The sequence below is a fragment of the Cupressus sempervirens genome, chromosome 4, assembly GCF_028749045.1.
Source record: "Cupressus sempervirens isolate cs-2001-9-10 chromosome 4, ASM2874904v1, whole genome shotgun sequence".
Lineage (NCBI taxonomy): Eukaryota > Viridiplantae > Streptophyta > Pinopsida > Cupressales > Cupressaceae > Cupressus > Cupressus sempervirens.
The window spans coordinates 260,015,362-260,042,969 of record NC_143121.1 but is presented as its reverse complement, the minus strand read 5'-3'; the positions used below and the strand labels follow the sequence as shown (position 1 = coordinate 260,042,969).

Sequence of the window (27,608 nt, the reverse complement as noted above, 5' to 3'; positions counted from 1 at the left end):
CATGAAATTGAAATATAAAACTGCTGAATAGACTAGAACTATCTATAATATCATTACTTGCTGTTCATTACAAGAGAAATGTTGAAGAATGGTGGAATCATAGCCATGCGAGAAATTTCAACCTAACCGGAACCATCGTTGTGGTATCACAACAGTGAAAAATGTCCAAGAACTCGAACCAACCCTAAAAAAAGAGAAGAAAAGAGAGTATAAAGACAGGAAGCAATCTCGGATCAGATCAGATGCTGGCATTTGTCCACTTGAAAAGCTTCCATTTGTCGATGAAGAACATCTCTCTACCCTCTCTTTGTAACTGAAAATCAGATCTTTTCCCTGCTGCTGAAGAATGCTTTGAAAATATCTTCAGAATGATGGATACATGCAACTAAAAAAGATGCCAGATATGATATTTAAGACAAGGGGGAAAATACCCACCAAATGACTCTTAAAGGAAAAATGCGATTCTCAGAAACATTTTCCTCCAAATCTGGAGTCAACCAACTTCATGTTTGCTCTTCTAACTGAATTTGATGCTCAATCATGAAAATTGCTCCTTCTGCTGAGAATGCTCCCCATTTTACAAATTTGCCTGTAGCCTGTACCGGTGAATACTATGCATTTTCTAATTCCATATCTGGATAGCTCGTTTTCTCCCGGTTCCAATGGTATTGTTGGTTCCCAAAACCGCAGGTTGGAATCCTACGAGCCTTGCTTGCTCGATGTTGGGATGTCCAACCGGTTAAGGCCAACGAACGGGAATACTTCTTGATTCCCCTGCATTTCAGGCTCCACTACACCCAGGCGGGTTAATCTTTACCTCAAACGTTGATTGTTTGATTCAAGGTTTTTCTATAGCGAATTTAAACTTGGAGTTCTTCGACTGACAAGGTCCTCAAACTCGATGAAATTGAAACTAGATGCTGAATATTTGATAATTGAATATTTTGTATAATTTTAAATAAGTGATTTGGTGTTTGCAGGAAGGAAATTATAGATTTTCTGACTTCAATAAAAAGACCAGTGCCTCTGCTTATCTGGGCAATAGAGTCAACTTCAGTGAATTATCACGTACAACTTTATAATGTTTTACCCACCTTACTGCCAACAATTAAATAACCGAGATGCGACAGATCAAATATTATGCCATCTTAAATTAGTCGAGATTGAATTTTAACTCCTCTGGCAGGGAGACAAATTGGACGCAGATGCGGAAACAATTATTTATTTCACAATATTTGCGATGATCAAATTTAAAATGCTAAATGATCGTATCCACTTATCCGATATTTAATTTGTATACAGAATTTAAAAAAATAAAATTACAAAGGACGATTCGCCTATAGTTTAAATCTCCATGCCTTTAATAATAAGCAAAAATATTTTATTTAATTTATTAAAAATAAAATAACAGAATTTATATTTCAAAGCCATAATAAGCCCCTTATTCCTCCGTACAATAAATATAAAATACTCCTTGTGTATGTAAAATGTTCGGATGTGTTACAATGTCTCCTTGGCTCAATGTTCTTATTATTATTTACATCTCTTCCTTCTAAAGTCATGCCTTTTTTAATAAAAGATCATATCTTTTCTATATTTATATCTTAAAAGGAACGTGAACTTTTGAAATAAAAAATCATATCCCTAAAAATAAATCGCACCTCATTTGAATTACTAATCACGCCTTTTCAGGAATAAATTTTGGTGCCGTAAATAGTTTGAATGATTTTAACATTTTAATTCTTCAAAAATAATCCCGTGAATTTAAGTCATAGAACCTTGATGCTAATGGCTTCTATTATAATTTCTCTTCCATCGCATAAACTTCCATTACTTTGTGTACATGATGAATATCATTTCCTGTGTGTTATATGACTTTGGATGTGGACGGCTTCATTTTTGACTTCGATTTCTCTCCTGACTTGGAGCTCTTTGCATTCACGTGTCACTCTGTGTAGGTCTTGTGTAGTGTTTGCCTGACTCTCCGCTTCTTTTCATCAGAAGTTTCGTCTTCAGATCCACGGAGTTGTGCGTCTTAAGTGAATTGCTCATCTTCAGGACCAACACCATCTTCAGATACTCCCGTCAATCCTTCAATATTTGGTGTTTGCTATTGTTTTTGTCAGATAGTTTTTCCTTTTCTTCATACATGACTTTGGGTTCAGAAGCTAATATATATTTGTTATTGTTGGCATTTATTGACTGCATAACTTCGTGGCTCTTCTAAGTCTTGACGACATCCACATGAGGAGGATTTGCTATTTGATTTTTATGTGCCCGGTTTTAACTTTGTTTGTTTCACAACCTTTACGATGACTGCTGGAGACTAATTTGATATCTTTATTAACAATCACCGGTGATGAATCTCCTTAATAGTACCATATGTTTATTTTATCTTGTCTATTACTTGTTATGAACTGGGAAATAGTGTCCTTGGTCTTCTAGATCTCTTGTAATCACTTGTGACAGCCTTCGTGGTGCCGTTTTTATTTCAGCTATTGATTATTATCTTATTCACTTATTTCTATTTGAAAGTCTTTCAGATTGCCTCTTATCCAACATTTGGCTGTAGTATACGATTATTATCTCGCTTTATTAGATCCATGAATCTTCAACAATAAGCACATCAACACCCCTTATGGTATATGATCTGCACAAGAGTGTCTTGATTACCATTATTTCTGTCTTCATTGAAGATGATCTTTTCATATTCATTCGATATTCTGTACTCTTTGCTTGATGGGATTAAATTGGTCACACTCCAACCCAATGGCAAGCCACTGTCACTTTATGTCATTCTGATGTGCACACATTAAAGCATATCAGATATGTACTAAATTAAGCCCGAACAATAACACTTTGCCATTTGATTGACATGATCAATGACACCAATAATTACTGCCTTACATATTATTTATACTTTCAATGAGGCTCAACTTATGTATATCTTTATTGCTCATAGTGAACTCTATATACTATTGTTTCTCTTCATTGCATATTCTATATACTCTGCCTTTTCTTTCTTTTTGAATCTACCCAGTCACATTAATTTCGAGATGTATCCATCTCTTAGTCTTTGTCTTCATGCTTTCGACATCAACGCTAGTGTTTTATCAAATTCTCAACATTATTTCTTAAATGGAGATCCTAAATTTTGCAAAAAATTTGAGCTCCATTAGGTATAATGCACTATCTTTAGGATAAAAAATGCCCCTCTAGCATGCGTTTGAAATTGTAGACCCCAGTTTATGAACAGAGCATTAAATGAAATTTTTAAAAAATGATATAGTCAAAACTATAGAAAATTCTTAAAATCATTTGAATTTTTCATCTCAGAGCTTGCACATTCAAATTTTGAATGAAAATCAATAAAATCAAAATTTCTCACTTTCATATATTTTGGCTCCTTTTTGAATCCGGGTCAAACCTCCTGGTTGACCGTCATGTAGACGCCATGCGTCAGCCCCTCATTGGTCGGCTCCGCTACATCATTATTGCCCTATTAGATGCCTTGCCATATGTTGATTTTTCGCATAATCGGGGCTCTTAACCTTAACTACCTCTTAACCTTGGCGATCACCCGAAATAAGGCATTTTGCACCTTTGGAATCCATCTTCACTAACTGTAGTTAAATCCTGCAAAGTTGTGAAATAAGCCATTTCGCATGGTCAGGGCGGTTTCAACTGGCTTAACATTTTTCGTTGTGAAATCATGACGTAATTAAGTCTACCGTTTTCACATCTTTGGAAGTGTCTCCACTAACTGCGTAGTTATTGTCGCAATTGCGCATGTGATGGTTTACTGACCGCTTCACTCCGTCACTGTGGTTAGGCCTAACCGCGGCTTGACCATTGCAATCGTGCGAATTGGGCCTACCTCAAAATTTGTGCTACATGGCACCTGCTGGTTGGTCGTTGAGGTCGTTGCTAATGTCATCATTTCTCTTTACCGCCTATGGTTTGTTTCAAAATTTTGGTCCAGTTACCACCAGCTATCATCCGTCCACGGTGGGGCCCTCACACATGAGCCAGCGGCTTCAAAAGCTGTGTGTCTTGTTAGACACTATGGAAGTGTGGGCTCATGCTTATAAAGTATTTGTAATGTCCCCACGACATGAATGTGGGACTAAAGCCCTAAGTTTGTACTACTTGCTATGCTTCGTCTATGAACTTGGATGGTTCAAATTGTTCGCTCTACAACTACACTTGGAGCTGATAATGCTTGCATTGGCAAATGAAAACCTACACTAGCCTTCAAACCAAGAAACCCTTGCCTATTCCCATCCAAATTCATGTACATTCAGTTCAGTTCAGTTTTGTTTTAGCATGAAACTCACTGATAAATTACAGTGGAGAAACCATCGTCAAAGGATTGGGGAGCCATCCCTTTTCTGCCTCAGTCGCTCTCCAACATGGACAAAAAGAAGGAGATCCGTAGCATCTTTAATGCCTGGACTAAGAGCGATTCAATGGTAGGGACTCATGAAATTTTTTAACATGAGGGATAAAGATATCCACTAGAGCAGTCGGCATTGGAAAAGGCACCATGGATGTCTGCAAGCTGTTCCCTAATTTATTCTTTTGACTAGCCCTTCTTATTTCAGTTGCACAACATTTCTCATTCCACCCATTCTCACTCCAAGATGGGTTCGATGGCAATTGAAAACACAATTTTACTTCCACCATTGCAATAAAATTGGCATGCATTTCTTACACAAGCAAATGGAAGCGGTTGCGGAGATTGTCTCCTTGTCTGCTCCACCCACGAATCAATTTTGACTTGATACAGTAAAACAGGTACTCACATTGCCATGGGTAAATAGAAAAGAAACCTTCCGTCTCCACTTTACAACACGCAACAAACTGTTGGAGTCTTCACACACTACGAGAGGGGAAAGAAGCTTGTGATGCCCTTCTTCAATACTCGCACTCCATCCAAACTTCATTTATTTATGCCAGCCATTCCCAGCCAATCCTGAATGCTTTGAACATCCCCAATTTTGCAAAGATTTTACCTCTCAAGGTGACTTTGGAAGGCAAAGTTAATGTAGTGGTATCCATCGTCATTTGTTGTAGGACCTTTACATCTATTACACTAAGCTAAAAATGATTTACTACTGCCTTTTGAGTAATGGTCACCATTTAAAAAAATAAAATGTGTTCCTAGTTTTAGAGCACGCCAAATATTAAAGATCAATGTTGATGGTCGCGTAGCAAAGAAATATCATTAGAGGCCTGAGTTGGACCAACGAGTGATTGGCTTGATTGTGCAAAGTTCATCTCGCATGACTTGACATGCCCTACTTCCACTTACACCGACAAATGATCACATAATATTACTCATCACCATGATAATCCTCATAAGCCTCTCCTTATCTATCACATAAGAAAATCTTATATAGAGAGGAAACCATTGCTATATGTACGTAAGCTCCAAGACTTCACATGCATTTCCTTTTGTCCATTGTGTATTGTGACTTGTTCTATCACCCTTTCAAACAGTGTTGTGCATACATTGAAAGCCCCTTCTTAAAAAAATTTAAAACACCAACTCTTTGAGCATCTTGAGACCCCATAATCAATATCAAGTTGACAGAAATAGTGGGCCTCAGAGTGGGTCTGGCTAATTTTTTTTCTCGAATTGAAACACCTGTAATCTCAAACTGATCCAATGAGCAACTGGTACTGATTAAAATCTAAATCAACCGTTGAGTCACCATTGAAAAACCCCTTTTACCACGTATCTGCAAACTGAGATTTTCTGACAAGAAGGCATATAGGCTGACTTTAAAAATTGACCAAAACACTAAATTGAGCTCTGAAATCAGACATACTGATTCTTTGTTCCACATTCTCTTACCTTGTCAGATCTCGTGTCATGAGGACATTAGGGTCTAAAGATATTGACCGTCAAAGTTGCATTTGTGAAATTGCCTGCAAGCAAACATGTCAGAAAACAATAAATCGCATTTGGTTTTGGCTTCGAAAATAGGTCAAATTGACACTTGGGAGCTTGAAAATTAGGGCATAAGTTCACTGTCAGGAGGAGAGTATAATTCTGTGATTTGGGCTTATGATGAATAACAGGGTGAAATTGGTGAACGTTCAAAGTGGGGTACATGGATTTGCAAAACTGGGAACAGTGGCAGAACTGTGATTTTCACAAATGGAATGGACTTGGGAAAGTGTGTAGACGAATTCAACAATGCATTTGGTTCTGTCAATCACGGATTCAATTTCCTGACATCTTGAATAGGGGTACTGATCAATCTACATTTCTTGACACCAGTAAAACTTTACAAATTGCATTTGGAATCGCATTTGAAAAGTGATCAAATGGATTCATCATAGGCTCAAATTTGAAACATAGCATGTATCTGACCCCTAGAATGCAATGCAATTTTTTTTTCTCATTTCGGTCAATTGAGTCAAAGTTATAGTTGGTCAAACATGGCCTCTCAGAATTCTGAAGAATTTACATCAGCATGACAACAATAAATAACCGACTTTGAGGGATTCAAAACCTAGTCAAAACATATAGAAACGATTTGAAAACAGAAACATAGGTTCTCTGATATGCATACTAAATACTCCCAAAATAGGGAGTCATGAAACATTACTGGGTGCAAGGTATTCAAATGCAAACTAGGATTCCTATCGCTGCTTGACACGGGCAAAAATGTAGATCTGAACATTGCTAAAAAAAAACTTCACGGAATGACTCGAAATGACAATTTATCATTATAGGATGCATGGATATATTGAATGGAAGGTGTTGGAAACATGAAACACCTCTTAGGCCTCAAAAAGACAGCCGGGTACATATGCATTAAATGCACTTATAGGGGCTCAAAATAACTCAAAAGCTTAGAATGGTACTCAATTGGGTATGCATTTTTGAGTCCCATCAAAACACAGGATGAATATGAAAGTTTGTGAATGCTCAAAATTTTGTGTTTGAATCCTACGAAGCTAGGAAACGGTTTATGAAGATCGAGAAGATTGTTAGATAAAGGCTGAAAGATCCCTGATAGATACCCTTGCTGATCTGCTGTAGTTTTTAAATTAATAAACTATATTTTCCTGTGATTTCTTTGAGGGTCTTTGAGAATAGACAGAAGTTGCAAAAGGTTTTGTTTTTGTTTTGTGTTTTTTTGATAGTTTTCACAATAGTAATGAATAATGAACAATAAACATGAGAGGAGACTGAAAATAAATAAGAACATAGAGCCAAATCAGAATTGCTATAAATCGTACCAAGCAGATTTCTGATTTATAAAGCCAAATAATAAATCCAATGCAGTTCCAAGGAGCTTACATCCAACAATGATGCCAAACTGCTGCAAATAGCAGCCGTAAGACTGCAAGGAATCACGTCCCAGCTGAAAGAATCAATCTGTAACGTTGAAACCATAAATTTGCAACCTAAATCCACAATAAAGAATGGTGTACTCTATCCCTGATAGCAACGCACACTGTTTGAAGAATCCAATGCCAATAACTGCTGAGGGCTACGTTCTAGCCAATCCAGAACCTAGGGTTTGCGTCCCAGATGAAGAATTGCTCTCTCAGAGCCAATTCACAAAAACAAGTTTTTCAATATGCAAAAGATCATTTTAGAATGAAGCTTCCATCTCCTTATAACCCCCTCTCAATTGCAAATTGAACCCTAAGTGTCTCCAAGTGGCATTGCGTAGTGAAAATGTTATAATTTCTTATTTTAAAGTGGTCATGTTACTAGAAAATGACTTTTTTCCTCATAGATAGAATTCCATTCATTGAAATGCCCTCAGACCAAAGAGAAAGATTTAGAGAATTTTGAGACCTTTCCAACGAGCTATCACACCATAGGATGCGCATCCAGATGAGGCCAAAAAACCCGTTATTACTCCAAAATGGCTAAAACTTAACCTTATTTAATTTATTTAATTACCAACTTAGGAAATATTAAAATATATTAAAATATTTCCCAAATGGTCCCAAAAGGCCCAAAATGACCAATCAAACATGAATTTGACCTTGTCACCTGGTTGTGACTGATGCCGAACAAGATGGGTCAACTGGCAGTCCATCCCTAAAATCTAGGGATGCTCCTAAAAAGTAGGAGATTGCCCCAATCAAACAAAATTGAGTCCCAATGAATCTCCCCTACTGTGTGCACCTATGAGAGAACTGTCACTGAACTGGGAGTTCCTCCTAAAAAATAGGAGATGCACTCTGAGTCTCCAAAACGTTCGCCGAGATCTCCAAATCCCTCCTAGACCACTCCTAGTCAATCCTTACAAATTAGGAATCCCTCCTAAATTGTAGGAAATTGTTGTCTACTGCTCCAAACTACTTGGGAAGCTCATGCATGACTCTCAAAGCCCCTAGGTTGGTTCCCTCTATGCTCTGCTGGCCTATGAAAACCAGATAATAGACCAACCTTGCTAAAAATGTAGTCACTAAGGAAGGGCAGAAATTGGGGACATGACAGTCCTCCCTTCCCAAAGATTGCTCGTCCTCAAGCAATGTCAATCCAACTCCACAAACATTAGGCAAGTCCATACCATAACCAAGAATGATCCCAGGGTCCCAAGCCATCCTAGAAGGTTTGTAGTTCCATCTTCTAGAAACACTGTCCTGCACTGCACCCAAACAAGTAGCCTCATGAAAACCCCCTGAAGGAAGAGCAATCAAATACTGTACCAACTCTGTCAACTCCTCAATGAATTGCTCTCCGAAAGAACCAAACTGGAACACTAAAGGTGGAAACTCTAGTAAGCCTACATTGGCTTCCACATTCTCAACTATTGAACTGCAAATCCAAGTGATTCCAAGATTCCAAATTCGCCTCAAAAGGGAACCACCATGCTGACGCTTCGTCACTTTGATATAAATATTAGTGAACCACAAGTTGTAAAGCAATTCATTAGGACCCTGAAGCATCAATGTATCAATGAGACCAGGGCCCGGATCCCAAACCAAAATACCAAATGTACTGAATGAGATGAAGAAGTATCTCAACCGCACTCCATGAAACATACATACAATGAAGCAAACCAGCAAGGTGTGAAAGTGAACTCCCATAAACCAGTATTCCAACCCACATGACCACCTAACAATGCTGCTATAATTCTGACCAGCAACTCAAATGATATCATAGACGTCATCATACCAATTCCAAATAACAAATGTCCCAAAGAAACACTCCTCAATGCCCTCATACCGAATCATGGATGTAGTCAATGCCAAGTCAAGTAGTAAATGATTCTGGCTTGGACAGCGTGTGTCATTTGTACCCAACATTGTAGGATTATCAATTCCTGAATCCCATATCGATCTGAGAAATGTTGCTCCACCCAACCACTGCGCTACTCTGATGTAAACATCTATATACCAAAAGTGAAGCAACTCAATATGAATCCACTGAAGAAATGCTCGACACATGTTGATACCAAGATCCCAAATCTTTGCACTGAGACATCCCTCCGGCATGTTGATACTCATTATGTTGTTGTGAAACTGTACCTCATCCAACCAACTAAGAACTTCACTCCAAATGAAGCCACAATTACTACCAACAACCAATGTTGTTAGGAATTCACAAATGAGCCAATCATTGGCAAGGAAAGTTTGTTGAATACTTTTCCAACTCTTCCAAATAGTTGCTGCAACTTTACCTATATTTTCACAAATTAGTGTGCCTTCATTAAAGGTTGTTAAGTAAATGTTTTGTTTAACCATGTAACCAACAAAGTCCCTTATATTCTGATCTTGAAAGCCCAATGTAATATTTAAAAAGTCTGAATCTTCAATCAAAAGGTACATCGCTGCCCTATCATATGGAAGAGGTGATAAACCCATTGATGATTGAGAGATGTTTCTAATTCTCAACAAAGACAGGCTCTTTGTGGCTGGTCCACTAGGTATGCAACTTAATATGTCATCAACTCTTGGTAGGGAAGGATCAACTTCACACTTGAACACCCCAACTTGAATGTAACCAACCCAAGGTTCAAAGTTTGACTCATGAGATGAAAGAGAATTGCTGTTCAAAGTCAGAAAATCAGAAGTATGTTCATACCTTTTCACAATGTTTTTGCGGTTTTCTCTTGCCTCTCCTTCCAAGGTAGGTGACTCCTTTAAAGGTGCTGGTCCATGGGGTGTGTTCAAACGAATATAACATGTCCCATTAACTGCCTTAGCTGCCCAAAATCTGATCCATACCTCTATCTCCATAACTGATATGTTTTCCATTACTAACAAACTCCAAGGTGTAGTATGCCAAACAAACCAAACATTATCAAAATGCAATATCTTCTTAGTAATCAGCCTCTTAGTCTCCCTAATCATCTCTTTAAGACAAGATGCTTCATATGATCTTAACAATTGTCCTTCCATTGTAGATGATGCATGACTAACCAAATCAGAATCAATAATGTTCCATTCCACACAAATGAAAATAACACACGTGGCTGGTCCATCAAGTGTGAAACTAATATCATCATTGTTTGGAGCCTTTAAGGGGCTCTTTAAAAGAGGAACGTCATAAACTTCATGATGCAAACTAGACCAAACTGAGTTTTCTAAATCATAACTCTTTTCCTCTTCACACATCTCAACATGCTCTTCTTGTGGACTTACCTCAAGAAGCTCTTCCCTTGTATGCTCAACATCCTCACTTTCTTCCCTTGGAAGAAATAAGGATCTAATGTATGACTCTCTTTGTCTTCTTGCATTATCAAGCTGATTGCATTTTTCCTTGACTTCTTGTAAGTGTTGTCTTGCTTGGGCAGCAAGCATCTTGGCCTTCTTAGCTCTATGTGACCATCCATTGCACGTCTCTTGAGCCTTTTTCACATCTTCTAAGGTGGGGTAAACACAATCAAAACCTTTGTGGTTTGAATCCACAATATAAATCTCATTTGCAACACACTTAACCTGAGTACCATCATAGGAAGACTCAACAACCTCATTACCTTCATGTGAAATGGATGATACCACATGACTAGAGCTACTATTGCAAAAATTAGAATAGGGATCAGACCTTGGAGACATGCTTTCAGCATCCCTAATGGACTGATCCATGATTGTAATCTCTTCCATTTTGTGATCAACTTGATGAATCAATGGTGTGCTATGTGTCTCCTCCTGATCTAGAGTTATTTCTTCTTTAGGAATCCCACATGATGACTGATTTTTGTTTTTCATAGGCTGCAACTCAAATGATAACACATCTTCATGCCTTTCTTCTGCATACCCTGCAAGTGACTGATCCATTATGGTGTTTTTATCATGAACATGGATAGGTTGACACAAATCTTCTTTCTCACATGAAAACATATCATCAACTATGGCATGGTATTCCTTTTTTGCAAGCTTAACCTTATGACAAATTTTTGGATGCATGTCAATGTAATCTTTGAAATGAAATTTCTCCCTAACATATTGAGGAAGAGTATTATACTCCTCAAGTATGCTAATTACTTCCATTTTCCTGTCTAGTGGCAATGGATCCTTTCTAGAAGAAGATGATGATCCACTAGCATGTCCAAATTTCCTTGACATAGAATCATTGAACTGCTGCAATTGAAGCTTGAATTTTTGTTGTGACTGTTCCCATTCTTTCCACAGGGTTATATCTCTTAACAATTTTGCCATAATGAACTACCACGCTGACCAACAGAAACTAACATGCCAGAGCAAAAATCGACCCTGTACTGCTAATATGAATTATCAAAACTTTTGATCTAGTACCCAGATGCCAAAATGAATTATCTAAATTTTTTAGCTAGTACCCAGATGCTCAAATGAATTATCAAAACCTTTTATCCAATACCCAGATGCCGTAATGAATTATCAAAACTTTTAAGCGAGTACCCAGATGCTGAAATGAATTATCAAAACTTTTTATCCAATGCCTAGATGCCAAAATCTGTTGTGACAATTTCTCACAAACCCTACAGGCTGGCAGGATGTAGGCTCTGATACCACTGAAAGATCCTTGATAGATACCCTTGCTGATCTGCTGTAGTTTTTAAATTAATAAACTATATTTTCTTGTGATTTCTTTGATGGTCTTTGAGAATAGACAGAAGTTTCAGAAGGTTTTGTTTTTGTTTTGTGTTTTTTTGATAGTTTTCACAATAGTAATGAATAATGAACAATAAACATGAGAGGAGACTGAAAATAAATAAGAACATAGAGCCAAATCAGAATTGCTATAAATCGTACCAGGCAGATTTCTGATTTATAAAGCCAAATAATAAATCCAATGCAGTTCCAAGGAGCTTAAATCCAACAATGATGCCAAACTGCTGCAAATGGCAGCCGTAAGACTGCAAGGAATCACGTCCCAGCTGAAAGAATCAATCTGTAACGTTGAAACCATAAATCTGCAACCTAAATCCACAATAAAGAATGGTGTACTCTATCCCTGATAGCAACGCACACTGTCTGAAGAATCCAATGCCAATAACTGCTGAGGGCTACGTCCCAGCCAGTTCAGAACCTGGGGTTTGCGTCCCAGATGAAGAATTGCTCTCTCAGAGCCAATTCACAAAAACAAGTTTTTCAATATGCAAAAGATGATCTTAGAATGAAGCTTCCATCTCCTTATAACCCCCTCTCAATTGCAAATTGAACCCTAAGTGTCTCCAAGTGGCATTGTGTAGTGAAAATGTTATAATTTCTTATTTTAAAGTGGTCATGTTACTAGAAAATGACTTTTTTCCTCATAGATAGAATTCCATTCACTGAAATGCCCGGAGACCAAAGAGAAAGATTTAGAGAATTTTGAGGCCTTTCCAACGAGCTATCACACCATAGGATGCGCATCCAAATGAGGCCAAAAAACCCCTTATTACTCCAAAATGGCTAAAACTCAACCTTATTTAATTTATTTAATCACCAACTTAGGACATATTTAAATATATTAAAATATTTCCCAAATGGTCCCAAAAGGCCCAAAATGACCAATCAAACATGAATCTGACCTTGTCACCTGTCTGTGACTGATGCCGAACAAGATGGGTCAACTGGTAGTCCATCCCTAAAATCTAGGGATGCTCCTAAAAAGTAGGAGATTGCCCCAATCAAACAAAATTGAGTCCCAATGAATCTCCCCTACTGTGTGCACCTCTGAGAGAACTGTCACTGAACTGGGAGTTCCTCCTAAAAAATAGGAGATGCACTCTAAGTCTCCAAAACGTTCGCCGAGGTCTCCAAATGCCTCCTAGACCACTCCTAGTCAATCCCTACAAATTAGGAATCCCTCCTAAATTGTAGGAAATTGTTGTCTACTGCTCCAAACTACTTGGGAAGCTCATGCATGACTCTCAAAGCCCTTGGGTTGGTTCCCTCTATGCTCTGCTGGCCTATGAAAACCAGATAATAGACCAACCTTGCTAAAAATGTTGTCACTAAGGAAGGGCAGAAATTGGGGACATGACAAAGGCGTATTGGGATTGGTACATGATTTTATGGATCCCAAGGAAAAATGTAAACCAATGAAATAAAAGCCTAATGTTTTTGAAGATAAGAATGAATGAGGATCATTGATCTATCATCTGAGCATTCCAAAAGGATCTAAAACCCTAATTAGGTCACGTATTGAGGAAGCAACATGAGTTCTATATGAAGATGGATTGAGAATAGATTAGATGTTGGTGAGAGGAAGACAATTTGAAGATATAGCATAGTTAGTATAGAGCAGAGCTATCGAGCAAAGATTAAGGACGAATTGGGTGAAATCAATCATAGGAAGTTGATGGATCAATACATAGCATAAAGGATTTGAATAAGTATGAGGTAGATGCATTCTTACAGATTAGTTTTACAGTAATAATTTGTTTTTATTGTATTTCTTAAATCCTTTAAGCGGGGTAGGTCTTAACAAGCCTTATATTATAAATCTCCTAACATAGTACACACTTGAAGGGTTTTTTGAAGTCCTTTAACAAATAGGACTGTAGCAGGTCTTAATTTATTACTCCTAAAAGGGTAAATCACCATAAGTGATTTTGTATGCTTTAACCGAGTAGCCTTTATGTTGCAGTAGTAATGTATTTGTGGGTACCATCCCCACTGCAGTTTTTCCCTCTAACCAAGGGTTTTTGCCAGACCAAATCATTGTGTCATGTTTGTTGATAGATGTGTAATGTGTTATTATCATAGCTAGTAGATTTGCTTACTGTATTCAATAAATGTTGTTATGTTTATGAATGCAAACCGATGACATAGACATACTGGTATTGAGGGTTAAAAGTTTTAGAAGGTATTGATTCACCCCCCTTTGGATGTGTAATGTGTTATTATCATAGCTATTAGGTTTGTTTACTTTATTCAACAAATGCTGTTATGTTTATGAATGCAAACTGAGGACATAGACATATTGGTATTGAGGGTTAAAAGTTTTAGAAGGTACGGATTCACCCTCCTCTGAACACCTTACCTTTTCAACAAACTTTCCAACAATCACTCAAGTCGGGAACCAAAGGTTGAAGAAAGAAATCAGTTGCATCAATATAGCATGGCTAAGCTTATGCCAGTGGTAATGAAGAGGAAGAACTTTCACTCATTACAATACAAGGTGAAATGTTGAGAAGAAAATTAAGGAAGTGATAGATTTTGTTCAAGGAATGGGAATCATCGAAGGCAAAGATAACGTCTTTGAAGAACTAGAAGGTAATCATGACAAGTTTGAGTAGGTGATCCTTAGTGAACTTTCCCTCATGCTACAAGGTTGAATTTTTTTCTGAGTCATTTGACTTGAGATTTGTTTGAGTGGCTCAGTCAGTTTGTAGGGTTTCCTTGAATCATTTGACCTGAGCAGTTTAGTAGTTGTTTCCTTAGTTGTCTAGCCTCCTTTTGTTTCTTTGTTTGCTTGGTTAGCTAGTTAGAGGGATCTAAATTCGTGAGAAAGGTGGGGTGTTAGACAACACAAATTGGTACTTTCTGAGTGGATTTGTTTGGCCCATTGCCTTGGTATCTCTCTATAATTTCCTTTGAATTAGAGATTAGATTCTTAACAGCCTTATCTTGCGAAAAGGATTTGTCCTAAATTTGGATTGGATCATGGTTGTCTTTTGAGTATCTGAGTCTTTCAATTACAACATTTTGCTCACACTTAATTGCTCTGAATTCTTTGAGATTTCTCGAGGTGAAATTGGGATTACTAAAAATTATACTCCTTCAGCGCCATTGTGGTTTTCCACGCCCTCTATGAGCTTCATTGCATGTAAGCCAAACAAAAAGGTTGAAAAGAGGGGAAAAAAAGAAGAGCTATATCAAAGTAAAGAATCAGTGGTAAACTAGTACTGGGGTACTTCGGGATGGTAGGACGGTGGGGCGAGTTTCCAGGATGCAGGGAAAATGGGCCTCATTTTCGAGACAGCGGGGGCACGACTAGGGATGGCGGCAAGGGGAGGACGGGCCAGAGAGGGGTGTTGTATAGTATACATATAGAACTTGAAATGCTAGTTATGAAATGATGTTTTAGTAGTTCACTAGAACATTCCAAATTAAAATACTTGAACATAGCAAAATCGCTACATGAATTAGAATGATTGACATTCAACATAGTAACGTATTACATACCCAATAGTAACATTCAAAAATCAAAATTCAAATAGAAATTCAAGTACACATGCCAGCAGCGGCATGGTTGCGGAATGGCAGAGGTGGGGTGTGCTTGGGCACTCAAGTACCCAGTGCAAGGATGTCTCAGGGACGGGTACTTCATGGTTTGGGAGGGTGGTGTGAGTCTCCGGGTTACACTGGAAATAATAGAAAGCAAAAAAAATGGAGACAATAATGAAAAATGAAACGGTTTTTCTTTGGGTTTGGAAATATCTCTCCCGGTTCTACTCAATAAAAATTACTAAAGGTAGAGCATGGGATGAACACTAAGTCATTCAGCCTCTTGGCTGTACCTAGGGGTTGACATACTTGATAGGGGATTCAGTGTCCCCCTCTTTGAAAAGAATGGTGATTGCTGAATGGGTTAATCTATCTATGGGTTGCTTGATTTTCCTTTGAAAATGTTTGTTTGATGATTCGTTATAGCCATGTACTAATGCTGATTGCTTTGATATAACCCTTAGGATCTGCTATAAATCTGTTTTCAGAGGTCCACTCCAAATCATCTCGAGGGTCTCCTTTATCTCTGTCTTATAACTACTCTTAGTTCTGCTCAAATTTTGCTTGTAGATCTGATTATAAGGGTAATAGGCACCCTCGTGGCTGCTTAAATTTTTTAGCAGCTATTTGTGGAGTTAGCGTCCTCATGGTTATGAAATTTGTTTCTTATTTTTTAATCAGTTATCTTAAAAACTGTTAAAATAAAATCAGTAATTACAAGTGATTTAGAGGAAAATTAGGAGACAAATAAAAGAAGGGAAAACAATTTGCAGAGTCCCCAATTAGCAATTGTTGCTTATAGAAGCAAACAACGTACACGCCTCACTAGGTACACCACCTCATGAGAATTGTTAAGGGCCAGATGAGGCCAAGGGGAGTAGAGCTTACACCCTTGGGCATAGAGTCGGAAAAAATTGGGGCACCTTTTCATGTCTCCTATTCCAATCCTTTCTATGCTTGAACCCCCACATAATCATTTAAATTATATGTAAATATATAACTTATCCCTAGAAATGGATTTATCTCACGAATTCTATCTACATTATTATCTAACTTGATTGTAGGGTTTTGAAATAGACTTGTATCTTTAACTACATTATACTTTTTATTTTGTTTGGGTTTGTGAAATTAGTGCAAACTAGAAGGTGATCCAAGAAAGGAACATTACAATATTTCTATCTTCTCTTTGAACTTTTGGGATGCCTATAAGGTGTGCTCATTGTGGTCTTTGCCTCTTCATCATGTTCTATGGGATGTTTGAAACCTTTCTTGGGGGAAGACTCGGTAAGATATTGCCAAATACCTTCTTGTGTCTTTTCAAGATAGGTTGGATATTAGTGTAGATGGCCTTGCCTTTGAAGGAAGACTTGTCAAGAATCATGCATTGTTCGCCTTATTTTCCTTGCAATGTCGAAATATTCTTCTCAACCTCTTGGATGAAACCCTAGATCAAAATTATGCAGAGAAATCTGCGATAAATTAGCTTCTCACGAGAAGTTACAGCTCGCGAGAAAACACATAGTTTTTGTGCAAGAAAACAGAGCCAAGAAGTTTGAAACTTCTCTCGAGAATTTACTGTCTTCTCTTCTTGGATTTCCTACTCAATAGGTTCTGCATTTTGTTCATGAATTGGAGGAGGAATTTCCATTTCCACTTGTGGTTCGTTTTCAGCAATTGATATATTTTTTCGATTGGTGAAATCAATACCCTTCATGGATGAAGTGCAAGCTGAAGAATGGGCCAAAATTGATTTCTTTTTCTTTTTTTGCAACCTTCTTTCTTCTTGATCTTGCTGAAGTTTTTGTTGTATCTTTTCTTTTATATTTTCAGCCTTCAAGTTTCTCAGCACTGTGGGTTGCTTCATCATCACTGGAAGAATGTGCTTCCATGTTGCCCATCAAATAATAAGGCAATAATATCTTCCATTAGTTTGTGAATTTTCTGATCTTCCCAACAATTGGTATACTTGGTAACTACCTTCATTAATGTTGTCAAATCTGCAAGTTTAAGAACTAGACCATTTTATTGGAGGAAGATCTTCATCTTTCTCTTCTTCATAGTATGGATGGGTACAATCTCCATCATCTTATAGTTGGTTAGGTGTAGGGAAAAGTTCAAATGTCCTGATTAAGTTTACAAATATTCTTTACCACATTCTTCTCATCTCATATTCGTCTTAGCTGAAATACCCCAGAAGTCTTCAGTTACTACTTTGTGCTTGTATTCTTTCCATTTACCACACCAATTTGGTGATAGGGATCACAGTTGGCTTCGGACTTGCAAAAATGAAAAGTTGGCTTTACAAAACAATTTGCTATTTGTAGTTTGTTTCATAGTTCAGAGTCTCTGACTACATTGGCATTCCACATGAGGATGCAATTTTGTTACTTATGGTATTTATATATATCTAGATCAGGTTGTTGGATTTATATACTCATTTCCTGATTATTAGATGCATCTACTTATTGAATTTTGCAAAAAAATGCACTTTTGATTAAATTTAAGTCATTTAAAAAATTTCCGATATTTCTTGAGAGGTTACCGATTTATCTCCGATATTTGCCAAGAATTTTTTTTTTTGCCTCGTCGATAAGTGGTAGAGAACGGGATTTTGAACTATGGATAAAACTTGGGGATCAATTGGATAGCCCTTGTAGAGGACTTCTTGTCCACTATGTTCAAAACAAATTCCCAATTTTGGGAAGTCTAGGGTGAAGCATCCTAATCAGCACAACCATGACATCTCCAAGAGTACATCAGTATCATTGTTTTAGTACACAGGGCAGTAGTCCCATTAGCTGAGGCTACTGCAAAGCCCTTAAAATCTTTTGGAGCGTCATTTCTCTTAGTGGCGGTCGTCCTCTCTTCAAGATTCTTTTACCCTTAACTAAATCTAATTACTGCTACATTAGATTGCTGAAGTTCTTTCACGCTTGAGTAATGCTGTTGTCAACATATTAGATCGCTGGCATATGGTGATTGCTTGTAACGGTAACTCGCTGATTTCTTGTTTCATTGAATTTGTTCCTTAGTTGAGAATATACTGATCAATCTGATGGGGTGGAATAACTGCTTCTTGTATCGTCTGATATTATAGAAATTTTTAAGTCTTAAAATTAAGATGTTTTTCTCATGCTAATCATGGTGGGGGCATTACATGGAAGCATATGGTTTTGGTTTGAAGTAGGTGAAGGGATTTTTCCTAACTTGTATTGATGTGATTGCCTTGGTTTGTTATTGGTCCTAACATTTTTATCTCGTCTTGGCCTAATAGTGGATTTGATTTTGTAACTGCTGTTTGTTAAATCTAGTTATATGGTAACTTCTCACCCTTCTATCTTCAGCAATCACTAAGATTTGCTAAATCAATTGCAACCTTCCTAAACTGTTGTTTTTACATGTAAATACTAATTCTATCAAATAGCTTGGATTCTTCCTCCATTTTGTTGTTAAAATAAAATAAAAGCAATTCGAGAAGTTGCTTCCCTTTTTCGAAGGTTGCAGAGCCTTAATAATCTCTAAGTGAGGAGAGCTTTGGATAAATATAGTGCTGGATGTGTTCTCAGGAGATCTAGCAACTATTCTTGAAGTGCTGTCCTCTGAATTCCTTAGCAAGCTATGTATGTTATTTCCATCTTTTTAAGCAGGAACTTTGTGGTGGGGTAGAATCCAAGAGAATGAGTTTTTTTGGGTGGATTGATTTCTTTCTGTCTTTCTCCCCAGGACATTGAATAGTCACTCTTTAATTTTGCATCCAAATTTTATGCCTTAATCATAAAGCATTACCATAATCTTACTTTTTGCTACTTGTGTACAAATTAGTGTTTCATAAATGATAATTATCCTATTATGTTATTATTTTCACCTCTATTAATGTATAGTTGTACACAGTTTCATATCCAGGTGCAAATAAAATTGCTTTTCAAGTAAAGGGTAAACTAAAATTTAAACATAGTATTCAAGCACTCCAAAAATGTTAAGAAATTATTCTGCAAAAGGAGGATATTGAACATGTTCGTTTGCGACTTGTGCAACTTCCAGCTAAACTGGCATAAATGTCGAAGGCTTAAAATGTAATGTCCCCTTTTTGCCTAGCATGTCAATAAATGCTGGCCTTTTATTTATTTTCCCCATAGGCTAAAGCATTAAGTTAATTAGAGATTGGTGTGAATAATTAAATAAAGGAGCAAAAAGCTTATGTTAAATTCTTAGCTCCTAATTTTTCACTTTAAGTCGTAAAATGGGCCAACGTAAGTTATGACTTAAATGTTCCTAGGTGTTTCCACACGGTGAACTTTTAAAATATTTAAGTGGTAAATATTGTAAATTAAATGTAATAAGAATCCAATTAGTCCTAATTTAAAAGTATAGATGTAAGTTAGTATTTCTAAAATTGTTGATAGTATGTAATTTCAGGAGCAATGCTAGTTAAATTGATATTTGTTTTTGGAAGGCTTCCAATCTTGAAATGTAATTAGTAGATTTAGTTTAGGTAAGTAAAGTTTAAATAATTAAAGATAGTTTGATTTCGACTCATTCAATTTTAGATATTATGGATGTAATCGTTCATTTAGATTGATTTCTTTTAATTAAATTTTTAAATATATTTAGTTTTAGTGTTGAAGTTAGTTAAAATTTTTGAGTATTAATTGGTTTAAAATTTAAGGTTATTGTCTATTTAAAATAAGTTTAAATGTAGATGTTAATTGCTTAGATTTTTTTAAATTAAGCTAATTTGAAGTCATCTACATTATTATTTAAATAAATTGTACTATAGTGTTGTATAAGAAATGTAAGATCATAACTTTATCGATATAAATCTAATAACGAAATTTTCAAAATCTTAACAATGTATTCATCCTCTAGAGTTTTAAATTTAAGACTTAACGTAGAGAACCTATACTTAAACTGTGATCGCAAACTTATCAAACTTGAGCATTATAATTATATTTAAATTTTTCTTTTTTTTGTGTGTTTTTGCCCTCGTAGTTTGGGCATGACAAAATGCCTAAGTTCAAAGACAGAAAACAGGGAGGGGATCAAAAGCTTTTTAGTTGGAGAATTTTTATAAAAGAATCACCTGGGGTCTGAGGCTCATTGATTGTGCTATTATATTTGATGTTTCTTTTATCTCTGCAGGCTTCTTCCCCAAGAAACCTTCTCAAGATGCAAGCCCTAGAGATTCCATGCTTGGAAGCAACCCCAAGCTTTAGCAAGTGCTTTTTCATTTTGTCACAGATTGTAGAGGAGGCTGCAGTAGTGTTTGTGACAGATTGTAATTCTATCTTGAGCCATAATTAAAATGTTCAGCTTCAGAATATTAAGGTATCATTTATCCATCATATTGTGGGGGTGACTCATAGCTTGTATTTAAAATGCTATTATGTTTGATTTTTACCAAGAAACCTTCTTAGGACGCAAACCCTGGAGATTCTATGCTTGGACGCAACCCCAAGCTTCAACAAGTGTCTTTTCATTTAATCACAGGTTATAGAGGAGGCTGTAACAGTGTTTGTGACATGTAATTCATCTTGAGCCATAATCGAACGTTCAGCTTTAGAATATTAAGGTATCATTTAGCCATCAAATTGTGGGGGTGAATCACAACTGGTATTGAAATCACACTGTGCTGTTAATAGTTTGTCATCAAAGGTACCACAATGTATGCACTCAGTTTATCATTGCTAAATGATTGATAAAGGAACAATGGAATTCATTTTAATGGTGGTGCGATCTGGTATATTAGAGCTTTTTGTTTATATTCTTTGTAAAAATTCCGATTGCTGTGATTAGTTATAGATGGTGAATTCTAGTAGACATTTCAAGCTGTTTAATGTAAGTGTGGGTTCCATGCAAATGAAGGAAAATTCCATAATATTTGCATAAGGTTCGAGTTTCCTATAACCAGCCTTTGAGTTTTTCAGTTGCATGTCAAAATTTTCAGTGGCAAACTAGCATGTCAAAGATTATCAATTACATGTCAAGTTAAATGATTACATGCGACTTAGCTGCTCGTGCACGTCAGTTTAGATGTGCTTTATGAAGAGGGTTATCATTGCATGTTAATTTTGAGCAATCCCAGTGAGTGGATTTGTGTTGCGTCTCAGTTTGGTAGAGACCTCAAGGGACTTTCGATCAGTTTGTGAAAGTGGATTATTGTATGTTTGAATGGATTCTATGCACCCTAGAGTGGTAGGACAACACAAATATAATACCAGAAGCAAGTCAAGACAAGAAGTGAAAGAAGCTGAGGATGACACATTTGTTGAAGAGACAAGTGAGAGAAGAGGTGAAAGCCTGCTAAGAGATTTACATAATCAGTTAAGTGATTTCTTGAACACCTTTGCCCAACGGCAGTAGCAAATGTTACAATGCTTAAAGGACAGCATAATTACAGCTATGGGTCAGATAAGATTGGACTATTCCCCATAAAGAAAGTCAAGAAGTTAGAGTAGTAGATGTTACAAATGTCACATTTCGCTGCAATCCAATGATCAGTCTTGGGGTTTGTCATGAACCGTGAGATGTAGCTGACTGCAAAACTGAGATCAGGTCTAGTAGTAGTAAGGTAGATGAGACTACCTACTAGCTGCCTGAAGAGTGTTTCATCTACAGGAGGAGAAACAGATTGTGCGGACAATTTCAGACAAGTCTCCATAGGAGTGGAGGCAGGTTTGCAATCCTGCATTCGAAACTTGTCAAGCAAATTTCTGGCATACTTGGACTAAGACAAAAAAATGCTGTTGTCAGTCTTCCAAACCTCAATACCTAAACAATAATGAAGCAATCCGAGATCTGTCATATCAAAAGTTCTGCATAGATCCTGTTTGATTTCTGAAATCAAATGTTCTGAACTCCTAGTAATAATCAAATCATCCACATAGACAACAAGAAAAAAAATATCATTACCAGAGTGTTTAATATACAGATTACTGTTTGACGGGCTATGCTGAAATCCTTGAGCAACCAAGTGCTGATCAATCTTTATGTACCAAGCCCTAGGGGCCTGTTTAAGACCATGGAGGGCCTTCTGGAATCTACATACTTTTGGTTCTGAACCGACAACCTTGAAACTTGGGGGCTGCGTCATGTAGACTTCTTCCTGTAATTCACCATTGAGAAAAACACTCTTCACATCCATCTGAGGAACTTTCCAAACATATTGAGCTGCAATGGCAAGAAGAACGCGAATAGTGCTCATCTTGGCTGTCAGAGCAAAGGTCTCCTCATAGTCATTGCCTTCGCGCTGGGTGAATCCTCGAGCAACAAGTTTGGCTTTGTATTTGTGCAAGGTACCATATGCATGGTACTTGACCTTATAGACCCATTTACAGCTAATGGGTTTCTTCCCAGGAGGGAGATCTGAAAGAACCCAGGTGTGGTTCTTTTGAAGACTCTAAAGCTCAACATCCATTGCCTGTTCTCATTCTGGAATTCCTTTGGCCTCTGCATATGTCTGGGGCTCAAGGATACTGTGGATGTTGGCCATAAGAGCTATATTAACTGTGTTGTGCTGAATGCTCTTATTTTTGGAGGTTCTACCCTCAATGAGTTCATCAGGACGAAGATCACTAATCGTTTGAGCCCACCATTTTGGCCGAAGAGTCGAGGAGCCAATATCAGATGCTGTTGGAATAGCTGGATGAGGAGCAGGGGCAGGAGCTGTATTATTTGGAAGTGGCTAAGGTGGTGTATCAGTAGCATCAGATGACTCATATAAAATAGAACCCAAGTCAGAGATTGCTGAAGACAGAATCTCGAGATGCGGCGGGGAGGCAGAGAGCGGAAATGGTCCGAGTTCCTCATCAAACACAACATCACGACTGAAGATTAAACGATCAACATTTACATCAATTAATCTGTAGGCCTTATGTGTGTGACTGTATCCTGTAAACATGAGTTTTTGGCTTTTGGAATCCAACTTAGTGTGTTTGGCATCAGGAATCCATACATATGCTAGAGAGCCAAAAACTTTCAAATGGTTGATCCTAGGTTTGCGACTAGACCAGGCTTCCTCAGGAGTCTTACGATTAACTACAAGGGTGGGTGATTGGTTAAGAAGGTAGACAACCGTGGATACTGCTTTTGCCCAATATTTTATGGGAACATTTCTATGTTCTAGCATAGCCCTAGCCATTTTTGTGATGGTACAGTTTCGATGCTCTACAACACCGTTTTGCTGAGGGGTGTGAGGTGTGGTGAATTGACATCTACTGCCATGAGTAGTACATAAAGCAGAAGAACAAAATTCCCCCCCATTATCGGTCCTAAGAGTACGGATGGAGGAACCAGACTCTTTTTCTACTAGAGCTGTAAATTGCTGAAATACAGGAAAGGCATTTGATTTTTGCTTAAGAAAATATACCCATGTTTTGTGACTGAAATCATCCACAAAGAGTAAGGAGTACCTATTCCCAGTAACAAAAGGAGTATTCATAGGACCACATACATCGGCGTGGACCTGCTGGAGTACTTTAGATGCCCGCCATAATTCACCATCCTTAAATGGCGTCCTATGTTGCTTTCCTGCTTGGCAAGCTCCGCAAACACAATGGTTTTGGGTCTAGATCTCAGGTAGGCCATGGACTAAATTATCCCGAGCAAGTTGTGCTAGATATTGAATGTTCAAGTGATCGTATCGCCGATGCCAAAGGCTGTTGAGAGCGGATGATTTGGTGATGAAGGCACGCTCAAGGGAATTGCCTAAATCTACAAGCCTATAAATACCATGTTCCTCAAGACCGACATCAAGTGTAGTGCGAGAAGCACGACCAATAATCGAACACTTATTTCCATTGAAAACGACATCCAATTGAGGGGAGTGCTTTATAATTTGACTAATAGACAGAAGATTATGTTTCATGCCAGGAACATAACATACATTGAGGAACATGAGTCTTTTTCCTCTGGACTGAATCTGAACATTGCCCTTGTCGATAATATTGTATTCTTCGCCGCCTCCAAAGATTACTAAGTCAGAATAGGGGCTGAATTCAACAAACCAATCACGCCTGTGAGTGAAATGTCGGGAGGCACCGAAATCTATGTATAAAGTAGAAGATTTCACATGATTTGCAAGTATGCTGGCCATAAAGGCATGGTAGATAGATTCTTTCTGCTTTGAATGTTGGGCAGCATTGGCTTGCCTTTTAATTGACTCTAACTTTTGATGTTACTGATACAAATGCTCATAATATGTGAATATCTCAAATCACACAAACTTCGAGGTGAGAAAATGAAAATCGGAGTACAAAGATGAGAGCTCGAAAACCCCAGAAATAATGCGGTGTCAGAATCTGGATCCATTGGCTCGAAAATCAAGGCACCCACAAAAATCTGATGAAGACCCATTTGAGATCTTGAAAAACCCACCAGACATTTGAAAACAAAAAAAATTTCCAATGTCAAAAACTAGGGTTTTGAAGAAAACCCTAGTCGGCAGCAATGGAAGAAGAAAATTGAAAAAAAATGGCGATTTCTTGGGAAAAAATGCCGATTTTTGTCACAAATTGCGGCTACAGGCTGATGTGGCATGGAAGATTCTTGTGTTGACTCCAAAAAACAACGGAATGTGCAGTCACGAGTGTTTAAAAAAGGGTAGAGTCGTCCAAAAAAAATGCGAGTTATGCACAAGAAAAACATGAGTTTTAAGTCGCGATTTTGTTGGAAAAGGTCATCAATTACAGACGTTGCCAAGTCCAAACATTTACGGAAGAGAGAAATCCTGGTTTGTAGACAAGAAACAACCAAAAACGAATGCGAGTTGTGCAGAGACGATTTGGTAAAACCCTTGTTTAGAAAAAATGGCGATTTGATGCTGCGATTTTTCAAACAAAACCTGCATTTTCCAAAATCAGATGCCAAAAGAAAACGCTATTTTCAGATTTGACCACAATTTGTAGAAACCCTAGCCGAATTCTTGGTGAAATCTCAGAAATAATTTCAAAAAATCGTAACAAATAATTTCAATAGAAATTATAAATTTTTGAATTTTGTTTTGAAAAATTAGCTTTGATACCATGTTACAAACGTAAATGGCAAAATACTTTTTTATTAATCAGAGATCAAAATGATCTATATATACAAAGAGGAGAGTCGAATAGAATAGAAACATTCTATTCTAGACTACACCTAAATATTAGAAATATTCTAATATTTACAGAGATATAATAAGATACAATAATAAGCATTAAAAAGAAACATAAAGATTATTTTAATAGTAGATGACATAGTGAAACCATAGAGCCATTGCAATAGTTTCATATAGACCATTTCGACCTACTTTTATACCAAAATGAGAAGAACAATCATCCACAAGCTCAAAGGAAGTATGCAAAAATCTACGTGAAGAATTTGATAAACATGCAAATTTGGTTCATGAGGACAAAAGGAAAGCATTGGGTAGTGTTGGTGTTTGAAAACGCTGGAGGGTTTTCAATTATCCCCATGAGAATATGACACATCTAGGGGCAGCTAACTCTCATTATCAACATATCATTTCAGACACAGGGCCAACTATAAGGCTAGACTCTTCTTCTACATCAGGCTCTGCAAGACCTAGGCGGGTGAACCTCAGATTCAATTGATACCGTACCAGTGCAAAAACATATCCTTGAATCTATTAAGTAGATACAAGCCCTTATTTCTCCTAGTAACTCATGAAATAACATCAATCTACAGTAGCTAAATGCAAATCAATGAATCTCAGGAGTTGAGTAAGGGTTAAACATTTAGGTCCTTCAACATACAACGTAAAGATGATTTTGATTTGATTTTATGTGGGTGGGGGAAAGTGGATGAAAACCAAGTATGAAGAACAACTTAATGACCCTGTATCTGATCAGTGCCTGATCCATTGGGCAAACTTATGAATCTCCCTCATGCATTTTAGATATCTGATACTTATTCCTATATTCAGATATATGATCTATCCATTAACCTTGCAAATAGACATCAATGTTCATTTCAAATCTCATTCTTACTTGATATCCTTCTCAATAAACCTGCAACCCTGTTGAATCTCTTAAGCATTTACACAATTCCTTGAATCATCAGCAACAATGAAACAACATACAGCCTTAAGGGACTGCAAAAATGACCTAAGCTCTTTGTTCAAAGATCATAAAACATTACAGATCACCTGAGAATGGAGACAAGATTTAAATTGAAACTAAACCCTTGCTGTTCTTTGTATTTATTTCCTTGAAATAATACATGAAAATGCATGAAATTAACTCACAAATCACCTAATAAACCAGACTGTACAATAACATATGCTGTCATACAAGAGAGAAAATGGCGGGAATGAGAAATTGATGGGATGGGAAGGGGGTATCACAGCCAAAGCAAGGCTCATGGTCTAGAACCAGCACATCCCAGGTCTTCCATCCAGAATTCATCAATTCCAGGGCCAATTCTGCTAAGTGTTTCCATTCAGAGAAACTTTCCAAAATTCCAACCCTTACAAAAGAGAAGAAGAAAGCATAAATAGAGAGGAAGAAATTCCCGGATTCATTATGCAACTGACATCTGTCCACTGGGAATTCAATCTCTCTCAACTGAAAAACATCTCTCTTCTTTCTTCCCATTTTGATCTGATCTTGTTTTATCATTTTCTGTAACAAACTTACAAAATATCCTTGCCTAATGATGAAATCCCTTTACTTGCCAAAATATCTGAAATCTTCATGAAATGTTGAAGGAATCAAACTTTAACTGATTTGAAATTAATTCAATTCGACCCCAACTGCATTTTTACAGTCTTTTAACCATACCCATGTCATCATTATGCTAGGAATCAATTTTGAACTTCCATACCTAAATACAGTCGCAGAAAAGGAACCTGATAGAAAACCTCATATTGCTCGAACAGACGGATTCCTGTGCAAAAATTGACTGCAGAATCAAAAAATTCAGATTTTGCCGATTCCGGTGGTATATTGAAGTGCCCATTTTCGATATCGAAAACCCCCAGAATCTTAATTTGG

General features: G+C 37.2%; 1 long non-coding RNA gene across 3 annotated transcripts in view; it reads left to right on the top strand.

Moving 5' to 3' along the window:
* LOC149560978 (uncharacterized) overlaps positions 1-27,608 on the top strand; it is a 62,877-nt gene that overhangs the window by 24,696 nt on the left and 10,573 nt on the right. The window contains exon 3 of one of the 3 annotated variants that reach the window (XR_016363741.1): positions 20,761-21,343. The exons of the other annotated variants lie outside the window; for them this stretch is intronic. This is a non-coding gene — a long non-coding RNA (uncharacterized LOC149560978). Of the gene's footprint in view, positions 1-20,760; positions 21,344-27,608 lie in introns of those variants that run through there. 3 annotated transcript variants of the gene reach the window in all.